General features: G+C 51.4%; 8 non-coding genes across 8 annotated transcripts; all 8 read right to left on the bottom strand.

Moving 5' to 3' along the window:
- Positions 1-117, bottom strand: LOC139396760 (U5 spliceosomal RNA). The gene has a single exon (XR_011630847.1). It is a non-coding gene; the product is annotated as a U5 spliceosomal RNA (small nuclear RNA).
- Positions 118-618: 501 nt separating this feature from the next.
- Positions 619-809, bottom strand: LOC139396725 (U2 spliceosomal RNA). Its single transcript, XR_011630819.1, has one exon. It is a non-coding gene; the product is annotated as a U2 spliceosomal RNA (small nuclear RNA).
- Positions 810-1,049: 240 nt separating this feature from the next.
- Positions 1,050-1,166, bottom strand: LOC139396761 (U5 spliceosomal RNA). The gene has a single exon (XR_011630848.1). It is a non-coding gene; the product is annotated as a U5 spliceosomal RNA (small nuclear RNA).
- Positions 1,167-1,632: 466 nt separating this feature from the next.
- LOC139396753 (U2 spliceosomal RNA) lies at positions 1,633-1,823 on the bottom strand. Its single transcript, XR_011630842.1, has one exon. It is a non-coding gene; the product is annotated as a U2 spliceosomal RNA (small nuclear RNA).
- Positions 1,824-7,372: 5,549 nt separating this feature from the next.
- Positions 7,373-7,489, bottom strand: LOC139396762 (U5 spliceosomal RNA). Its single transcript, XR_011630849.1, has one exon. It is a non-coding gene; the product is annotated as a U5 spliceosomal RNA (small nuclear RNA).
- Positions 7,490-7,988: 499 nt separating this feature from the next.
- LOC139396744 (U2 spliceosomal RNA) lies at positions 7,989-8,179 on the bottom strand. The gene has a single exon (XR_011630837.1). It is a non-coding gene; the product is annotated as a U2 spliceosomal RNA (small nuclear RNA).
- A 240-nt stretch (positions 8,180-8,419) lies between these two features.
- On the bottom strand, positions 8,420-8,536 carry LOC139396763 (U5 spliceosomal RNA). Its single transcript, XR_011630850.1, has one exon. It is a non-coding gene; the product is annotated as a U5 spliceosomal RNA (small nuclear RNA).
- Positions 8,537-9,008: 472 nt separating this feature from the next.
- Positions 9,009-9,206, bottom strand: LOC139396758 (U2 spliceosomal RNA). The gene has a single exon (XR_011630846.1). It is a non-coding gene; the product is annotated as a U2 spliceosomal RNA (small nuclear RNA).
- Between the last annotated feature and the right edge of the window lie 794 nt (positions 9,207-10,000).

Here is a 10,000-nt window from a genome sequence, read left to right on the forward strand (position 1 = left end):
GGCTCTGCAAGAAGCAAAGCCGCTCCAAAAATACGTTGAACTCGTAAGTGTTCCTCTCCACGGAAGTCTTTAGTAAAAGGCGAAAGGCTTGTGCGTAATGAAGAGAAACCAGAGTCATATGGAAGTCAAGAGGTCGGGGCCCGAGACACACTCTGTGCACTCTAGGCAGGGTTCCCGCGGGTGCTCCCGGAACCCACTCTTCCAAGTTTTCGAGGGCTGTCTGTGGATAAAAAGAAGGTCACAGACACAGAGGCACAGAGAGACAGAGAGAGAGAGAGAGAGAGAGAGAGAGAGAGAGAGAGAGAGAGAGAGAGAGAGAGAGAGAGAGAGAGAGAGAGAGAGAGAGAGAGAGAGAGAGAGAGAGAGAGAGAGAGAGAGAGAGAGAGAGAGAGAGAGACACACACACACAATCCTGGCCCCAATTCTTTTTTTTTTTTTTTTTTTTTTTTTTTTTAAGTAAAATGGCGGGAAACGGGGGACCCCATTGAAGAGCGCTTCGCCTTTCTTTCAGTTTGAATGTTTCTTTCCTTCTCTTCTTCTGCTAGCTAGCCAGCTAGCTCGCTAGCCAGCTGTTTACAGAGCTTTGTGAATTTGCATTTTTCCTTGACAACGGAAGAAAAGTGTTGCACCGTTCCCGGAGGTACTGCAATACCGGGTCGATGCGTGGAGCGGACGGAGCAAGCCCCATTTCCGACTCCCTGTTCGAAAAATCCATTTAATATGTAGTCCCCCGATGGGGGACGTATCAGATATTAAACTGATAAGAACAGATACTACACTTGATCTGAGCCAAAAGGCCGAGAAGCGATAACCCACAAATGGAACCCTGAAACCGCCGGACCCCCGGGGGTCTCGACAGACCTCAGCGGGTGGGTTGGCAAAAGCCAGCTCCTCTCTCCCTCCAACCCCCACTCAACCAACCAACCAACCAACCAACCACCGTTTCCCTGGCAACAAACAGGCAGGTGTTTTTTGGAAAAAGTCGCTAATGCGTCTTTAAGTCACTATCCTGGCCCATCTCTGTCAATTTCCCTTGAAACAAGATACCGGGCTCTGCAAGAAGCAAAGCCGCTCCAAAAATACGTTGAACTCGTAAGTGTTCCTCTCCACGGAAGTCTTTAGTAAAAGGCGAAAGGCTTGTGCGTAATGAAGAGAAACCAGAGTCATATGGAAGTCAAGAGGTCGGGGCCCGAGACACACTCTGTGCACTCTAGGCAGGGTTCCCGCGGGTGCTCCCGGAACCCACTCTTCCAAGTTTTCGAGGGCTGTCTGTGGATAAAAAGAAGGTCACAGACACAGAGGCACAGAGAGACAGAGAGAGAGAGAGAGCGAGAGAGAGAGAGAGAGAGAGAGAGAGAGAGAGAGAGAGAGAGAGAGAGAGAGAGAGAGAGAGAGAGAGAGAGAGAGAGAGAGAGACACACACAATCCTGGCCCCAATTCTTTTTTTTTTTTTTTTTTTTTTTTTTTTAAGTAAAATGGCGGGAAACGGGGGACCCCATTGAAGAGCGCTTCGCCTTTCTTTCAGTTTGAATGTTTCTTTCCTTCTCTTCTTCTGCTAGCTAGCCAGCTAGCTCGCTAGCCAGCTGTTTACAGAGCTTTGTGAATTTGCATTTTTCCTTGACAACGGAAGAAAAGTGTTGCACCGTTCCCGGAGGTACTGCAATACCGGGTCGATGCGTGGAGCGGACGGAGCAAGCCCCATTTCCGACTCCCTGTTCGAAAAATCCATTTAATATGTAGTCCCCCGATGGGGGACGTATCAGATATTAAACTGATAAGAACAGATTTTTTTTTTTTTTTTTTTTTTTTTTTAGAAAAATAATTTATTACCAGCTATGCCATTCATACTTTACAAAATCATATTTACAAAAACACCAAACAAAAACAAACCTCAGGGGAGCATCATCCCTCCCCGTCATTCCTAACCACTACCTTTCCCTATCTCTCCTCTCCTAATCTATCCCCTTATAAATCTCAATCTAACACCCCCAGCCCTAAGCCCCCTTTCCATCTCTCCCGTGCCGCATGTTTCCCCCACTTCCTCTCCTCCCTCTTCATCCTACCTCTTAAATCTCCTTCCACCCTCCTAAATATCCCTTCCACCCCCCAATCTCTCCCTGTCTTTACCAAATTCTGCCTGGCTTCCCACAGCCCCCGTTTAAAGAGGCTTATGAGAAGCCAGAGCAGAAATCTATCCCTATCTGTACCCCTCGCTCTCCCTACACCTCTCTCTAACCTAGCCCATGTAACCACAAAATCCCCTCTTACCAAAACTATCAACACCCGTGCCCTCGCCCATACCACTCCGGCAAAGGCACAGTCCCAAAAAGCATGGCGCACAGTCTCCTCCCCGCCACAAGCAGCCCTTGGGCAGGTGGGGGATCGCGCCAAGCTATGCCGGTACATGGTGGACCGTACCGGCAGACACTTGTGGAGGCTCAACCAATTCAGGTCCTTGAGCCTGTTGTCCAGGCCCCGCGCCTGCACTCCCTCCCAGACCACTTCCGAGATGCCCGCTACAGGCGCAGGACTCCCTGCCTGCCTGACCTCCTCGTACAGGTGCCTGTGGTCTAAACCTACTCGGGCAACTTCAACCTCGGGGTGTGCACGCAACCACTTGGCCGCATGGCCAAAGTGCCACGGCAGCTGTTCCGCCCGAGGACCCGTGTTAGACCACACCATTACGCTTCTCGCTTGGTAGGAGAAGAACACCCGCAGGAGGTAACCGGACGGGTGTATCACCGGATGAGCCAGTTCTGTCAATACAAAGGACACAAAAATTGTGTCCAGCTTGAGGGGGATGTTGGGTACCCCCCTACCTCCCTCCCCGATGGGACAGAGCATGCGTGCCCTGGCGACCCACTCGTACCTGCCACCCCACATGAACTGAAACACGAGCCTCACTAGAGGCCTCCTCAGACAAGCCGGCAATGGGTAGATGTATGCCAAATACAACAGAGATGGCAATACATCCACCTTTAGGACCAGGACCTTACCTATAAAAGACAAAGACCTAGCCTTCCACATCGCTAGCTTCCTCTGCACCACTGCGATCCTCATGTTCCAGTTCAGCGTCGCTGAGCCGGAGGTCTCAAAATGGACCCCGAGAATCCTCAGGGCCCCCTCACAGAGAGATAACCCCCCGGGCACATCCGTTCTACCGCGCCATCTTCCGAAAAACTTAACGGAAGACTTTGCATTGTTCAGAACCGCCCCCGACGCTCGGGTGAAATCCCCAATGATGGCAAGGGACCTTGTCAGGCACGAGTCCTTGCATAGCAGCAAGGAAGTGTCGTCGGCGTACTGCGTCATCTTAACACGCAGCCCACCGCTTCCAGGGATCAACAAGCCCTCCACCCCTGTGTCTGCCCTAATGGCAGCCCCCAGAGGCTCCATGTACAGAACGAAGAGGAGTGCCGAGAGCGGGCACCCCTGCCTGACCCCAGACGAGAGGTCAAAAACGTCACCCAAGTGACCGTTTACGCTTACTCGACACCCCGCTCCGACATATAATGTACGGATCCATCCTATATACTTCTCCCCAAACCCTAATCTACCTAATACCCTGAATAGAAAGGATCTATTCACGCGATCAAAGGCCTTCGCCTGATCTAGCGCTGCTACCATTAAAGGCAGACCTCTATCTTCAACCCAGGCGATGGAGTCCCTGATCAACTGAAGGTTCCATCTAATAGAGCGTCCCTCTACCCCGCACGTCTGATCCTCGTGGACGACGTAGGGAAGGGCTGTGCGCAACCGATCCGCTAAGACCTTTGCAAGCAACTTGTAGTCTACACACAGCATGGTCAATGGCCGCCAGTTGCCAAGGTCTGTTGCGTCCCCCTTCTTGTACAGAAGTGACAGCACACCAACAGCCATTGATCCCCCTGGGACCCCTGTCTCAAGGATGGCCTTCAAGACTTCGAGTACCACCGGTCCAAGTACACCCCAAAACTTGAGGTAAAACTCGGCTGGTAGACCATCCATCCCAGGCACCTTCCCTTTACCCATCCTCCTGAGGGCGCTCTCAACCTCCTCGAGGGAGATCTGGGCCTCCATCCCATCTCTAATGTCCTCCGGCAACCGCCGGGACAAGTGTTCTAAAAACACATTTCCCTGCTCTACATCTATTTCCCTTTCCTTAAATAAACCTCGGAAATGCTCAGTTGTCACCCTGACCATCTCCTCTGGTTTACTTACTACACTACCATCTTCTTCTCTAACTCCATGCATTACCTTCCTACTCTGCCTGGCCCTAACCGACTTAAAGAACATAGCGGAACAAGTCTCATTATGTTCTAAAAAGCCACTATGTGCACGCTCCAGGAAAACTCGAGCCTTCTGCTCCTGCAGCTCCCTGAGCTGCGCCTTCAGGGCTGTGGATCTCTCCCAGTCAATCGACCCGCCGAGGTTGCCTGCCTCGTACTCGAGTTCGAGCAACCTTTGGATATGATCCACCTCCCTCCTTTCCTCCCTTTTTTTCCTCTTACCATATCCTATAATAAAGGCCCTAATCCTTACCTTTACTAAATCCCACCACTCTAACACCCCCTCACACATGGGCCGGAGACCTTCAAGCCCCCGAAACACCCCTGTGACGGCATTGACAAAGACCTGCTCATCCAGTAAATCCCGATCTAGTTTCCAGTACCCCCTACCGAAGAGGCAGACTGGCGACCCCACCTGCAGGAGCACCCCGTCATGGTCCGAAAAGAAGACAGGCAACAGCCGCCCAGACAACCGACCCAAAGACCTAGATACAAAAATATAGTCGAGCCTCCGCGCAACCCCCCTGGAGTTGCGCCATGTGGGACCGACCATTGCCGGAGTAGTGTGCAGGCCACCATCAACCAGGCCATGGCACGCCATTAGCCCGGTGATGGCGCCTGCACTACTGTCTCCCCCTATCCCCAAATCTATATTAAAATCACCTCCTATCACTAAGTGCCTATTTGTGACACACAGGGGCGCCAGACAGTCCACCATCTCCCTCCTGTCTGCCGCCACCTGTGGCCCATACACCCCAAATAACCTATATCTAATATCCCTATACGTGACATCTACCCCCAAAACTCTGCCCTGCATTACAACAAAAGTGCTCTCTACAATTATCTCCCTATTCCCAAACAATATCCCTACCCCCGTTGAGTGCACCCCTCCTATGCCCCACAACGAATCTCCCTTTACCCACTCCCTCCTAAACCTTTCAACATCCCCTCCATCCCTCAGGTGAACCTCCTGTAAAAAACAAACATTAAAGCCCACCCCCTCTAAAAAACTAAACACCGCCCTCCTCTTAACAAAATCCCTTAGACCCCTAACATTTAAACTAAACAAAATAAACATAGGATTATATTATAAAATAAACACCCTTAAATCCAATAATCAAAAAACTATAACTACAATCACAAAGAAACAAAGAAAACAAAGAAACAGGAGGCTCACCCGATGCTCCCCTGGTCCATCACCTCTGGCAGGAGCATCCCCTCCTCCCCTGACGTCCCTCCGTCCTCCTCCATCATTCCACCCCAGGATGCGGGTAAGGTGTTGGGATTTGGAGTACCCTGTACCCCGGGTTCTCCGCCAACTCCCTCCCTGAAAGTTTCCGGGCCAGGGCTAGGGGGTCCCACCCCCCCAAAGAGGAGTTGGGAAGCCCCAGCCAAACAGCCCCGATCCACTTCCAGGGATTCACTCTCCCCCAAGTGCTGAGGGCCTGTGGCAAACAGCGAGGACAATGACCCCTTCCTCTCCCCCATCACTCGCTTACCCCCCCCCTCCCCTTCCACACCCCCCTCCCTCTCACTGCCTGTCGGTTCTCCCGCCCTCTTCCCTTTCTTTTTCCTTGGTGTAAGAGGCAGCGGGGAGACACCACCCCCTTTCCCCCCTAGCCCCTCCACCATTTCCCTCATCTCCTCCACTAGGAAGCTCGACCCCCACTCCCCCCTCTCCCCCCAATTCCCCCCCTCCCCCCCCTCCACAGCCCCTGTCACCGGCACCCCCTCCACTGTTTCTCTCTCTCGCTCCCCCACTCCCTTTCTTTCTTTCTTCTTCTTTCCTTTCACTTCTCCAGTGGCTTCCCCTCTTCTTTCTTCTACCGCTCCTTGCACCTCCTCTCTCTGTGCTTTCTTCCCCTCTTGACCCATGCCCTGGTCCAGAGACGTCCCTCCTCTTCCTCCCCCATCCCCTGCTCCTGCTCTCCCCCCAGCTGCAGACGCGTATGACCTGTGACGAACCGGGCACTCCCGCCACAGGTGTGCTGACGAGCCACACCCGTGGCACGCCTTGGGTTCGTCACACTCCCTCGCCTCGTGCTCAGCAGATCCACAAATTCTGCACTTTCTTATGCTGCACGAGGCGAGGATATGACCATAGGCCATACAGCGCCTGCAGAACGGGGGCTGACGTGCATAATACAACGTCCCCCTGTCAGCCCCCAGGGAGAACATCGCAGGAGGATGGAGGTATCCACCCTGTCCCTTTGGGTCCTCCCTTAGGAGTGCCTGGAAACATCTTCTCCCATTCCAGAACCCCAGGGAGTCCTTCAGGAGCCTTGCTGAGGAGACTTTGTCCATATACCGCCCCAGAAAGCCCCTCACGTCTTCGTCCTTTACATGCGGATTGTACATCGTTACTGTTACTACCCTGAAATTTGTCCTTGCCAGGCTAGTAACATCATAAAGGCACATAGGCCTTTCTCCTTCCACTGCTTTTACTTTCTTCAGTACTTCATCGTGTTTCTCTTCTGTGTATACAGTCACATCAAAAGCCCTCTCCATAGGGTTATTCTGTAGGCATAGGACATCCTTCACCGTCAATTTCAGGATTCCCATAAGGATGGATCTCCCAAATGTCTCTCTCCCAAACGGCTCAACCTCCTTTTCCCTCCACGCAAATCGCAACGTATTTGCCAATCCGACGCCCGGAACTGACCTTTTCTGGGTATTCTCCTCCATTTCTTCAAAAAAGCTCTCTTCAAAAGAAGCCAATGAAAAAAGAAAACGGGAAATATAAACCGTTTCCAAAAAGCGTAACAAAAATTCCTCCCTCCTGCCTTCCTTCGACCTTCTGACTCAGCGGGCTTTGGGGCACCTCGGTACCAAGCTTGATCTGAGCCAAAAGGCCGAGAAGCGATAACCCACAAATGGAACCCTGAAACCGCCGGACCCCCGGGGGTCTCGACAGACCTCAGCGGGTGGGTTGGCAAAAGCCAGCTCCTCTCTCCCTCCAACCCCCACTCAACCAACCAACCAACCAACCAACCACCGTTTCCCTGGCAACAAACAGGCAGGTGTTTTTTGGAAAAAGTCGCTAATGCGTCTTTAAGTCACTATCCTGGCCCATCTCTGTCAATTTCCCTTGAAACAAGATACCGGGCTCTGCAAGAAGCAAAGCCGCTCCAAAAATACGTTGAACTCGTAAGTGTTCCTCTCCACGGAAGTCTTTAGTAAAAGGCGAAAGGCTTGTGCGTAATGAAGAGAAACCAGAGTCATATGGAAGTCAAGAGGTCGGGGCCCGAGACACACTCTGTGCACTCTAGGCAGGGTTCCCGCGGGTGCTCCCGGAACCCACTCTTCCAAGTTTTCGAGGGCTGTCTGTGGATAAAAAGAAGGTCACAGACACAGAGGCACAGAGAGACAGAGAGAGAGAGAGAGAGAGAGAGAGAGAGAGAGAGAGAGAGAGAGAGAGAGAGAGAGAGAGAGAGAGAGAGAGAGAGAGAGAGAGAGAGAGAGAGAGAGAGAGAGAGAGAGAGAGAGAGAGAGAGAGAGAGACACACACACACAATCCTGGCCCCAATTCTTTTTTTTTTTTTTTTTTTTTTTTTTTAAGTAAAATGGCGGGAAACGGGGGACCCCATTGAAGAGCGCTTCGCCTTTCTTTCAGTTTGAATGTTTCTTTCCTTCTCTTCTTCTGCTAGCTAGCCAGCTAGCTCGCTAGCCAGCTGTTTACAGAGCTTTGTGAATTTGCATTTTTCCTTGACAACGGAAGAAAAGTGTTGCACCGTTCCCGGAGGTACTGCAATACCGGGTCGATGCGTGGAGCGGACGGAGCAAGCCCCATTTCCGACTCCCTGTTCGAAAAATCCATTTAATATGTAGTCCCCCGATGGGGGACGTATCAGATATTAAACTGATAAGAACAGATACTACACTTGATCTGAGCCAAAAGGCCGAGAAGCGATAACCCACAAATGGAACCCTGAAACCGCCGGACCCCCGGGGGTCTCGACAGACCCCAGCGGGTGGGTTGGCAAAAGCCAGCTCCTCTCTCCCTCCAACCCCCACTCAACCAACCAACCAACCAACCAACCACCGTTTCCCTGGCAACAAACAGGCAGGTGTTTTTTGGAAAAAGTCGCTAATGCGTCTTTAAGTCACTATCCTGGCCCATCTCTGTCAATTTCCCTTGAAACAAGATACCGGGCTCTGCAAGAAGCAAAGCCGCTCCAAAAATACGTTGAACTCGTAAGTGTTCCTCTCCACGGAAGTCTTTAGTAAAAGGCGAAAGGCTTGTGCGTAATGAAGAGAAACCAGAGTCATATGGAAGTCAAGAGGTCGGGGCCCGAGACACACTCTGTGCACTCTAGGCAGGGTTCCCGCGGGTGCTCCCGGAACCCACTCTTCCAAGTTTTCGAGGGCTGTCTGTGGATAAAAAGAAGGTCACAGACACAGAGGCACAGAGAGACAGAGAGAGAGAGAGAGCGAGAGAGAGAGAGAGAGAGAGAGAGAGAGAGAGAGAGAGAGAGAGAGAGAGAGAGAGAGAGAGAGAGAGAGAGAGAGAGAGAGAGACACACACACACACAATCCTGGCCCCAATTCTTTTTTTTTTTTTTTTTTTTTTTTTTTTAAGTAAAATGGCGGGAAACGGGGGACCCCATTGAAGAGCGCTTCGCCTTTCTTTCAGTTTGAATGTTTCTTTCCTTCTCTTCTTCTGCTAGCTAGCCAGCTAGCTCGCTAGCCAGCTGTTTACAGAGCTTTGTGAATTTGCATTTTTCCTTGACAACGGAAGAAAAGTGTTGCACCGTTCCCGGAGGTACTGCAATACCGGGTCGATGCGTGGAGCGGACGGAGCAAGCCCCATTTCCGACTCCCTGTTCGAAAAATCCATTTAATATGTAGTCCCCCGATGGGGGACGTATCAGATATTAAACTGATAAGAACAGATTTTTTACAAAATATTTTTTTATTACTTTCCAAAAACCAAACAATAATCTTCCAAACTTCAGTCAACTTAAATTACTTTCCAACAACCAAACAATAATCTTCCAAACTTCAGTCAACTTAAATATACAATCCCACCACACTACCACTAATCATTCCAATACTAATTGATTTTAGCCAACTCCCAAAACCAATAACCAATGACCTACAAACTACCAATATACACCACCATATTACAGCAATTTCTCACCCAGTGCCCCCCTTCGCTATCTTGTCTGACTGTGACCTTACATCACTCCCATCTCCCACCATCCCCCCTCCCCTGAACACAGCAACAGCACCCGGCACATTCCCCACCCTCAGGTCCATCACCCCCCCCTCTTCCGGACTCCGCTCCGGGGACATCGCATCCACAAATAAATAGTCAGACTCTCCCTCCATCATCCAGGTTTGAGCCATACCCGGGAGGTCAAGCTCAGCGAGGGGTTTAAAAGAGGATGGAGACGGAGCCCACGAGGGCCCCGCTACCTCCCCGTCCCCCCGTTCTGCCCCCCCCCCCTTCTTTCCACCCTTCCTCCTTACCGCCTTTTTTGGCCTCTTGCAAGGGGGGATATTTCCCCACGGGTTTTGGAAAGTTGCGTCACACACCGTGCCTTCCTTTTCCTTTGCTAATCCCCTTTCCTTCTCTATCAAACTCCTCACCATCTCTCTCAACTCCTCCATCCTTTTCTTCCCCACTATATTGCCCCCCCCACCCAATCGCCCTTCCAGTTCCTTCTCCATCTTGTCCTCCACCTCCTTCGTCTCCGCTGTTTTTTCCTCTGTGCTCTCCACTCTCACTG

The sequence above is a fragment of the Oncorhynchus clarkii genome, unplaced genomic scaffold, assembly GCF_045791955.1.
Source record: "Oncorhynchus clarkii lewisi isolate Uvic-CL-2024 unplaced genomic scaffold, UVic_Ocla_1.0 unplaced_contig_2040_pilon_pilon, whole genome shotgun sequence".
NCBI classification, from domain to species: Eukaryota; Metazoa; Chordata; class Actinopteri; order Salmoniformes; family Salmonidae; genus Oncorhynchus; species Oncorhynchus clarkii.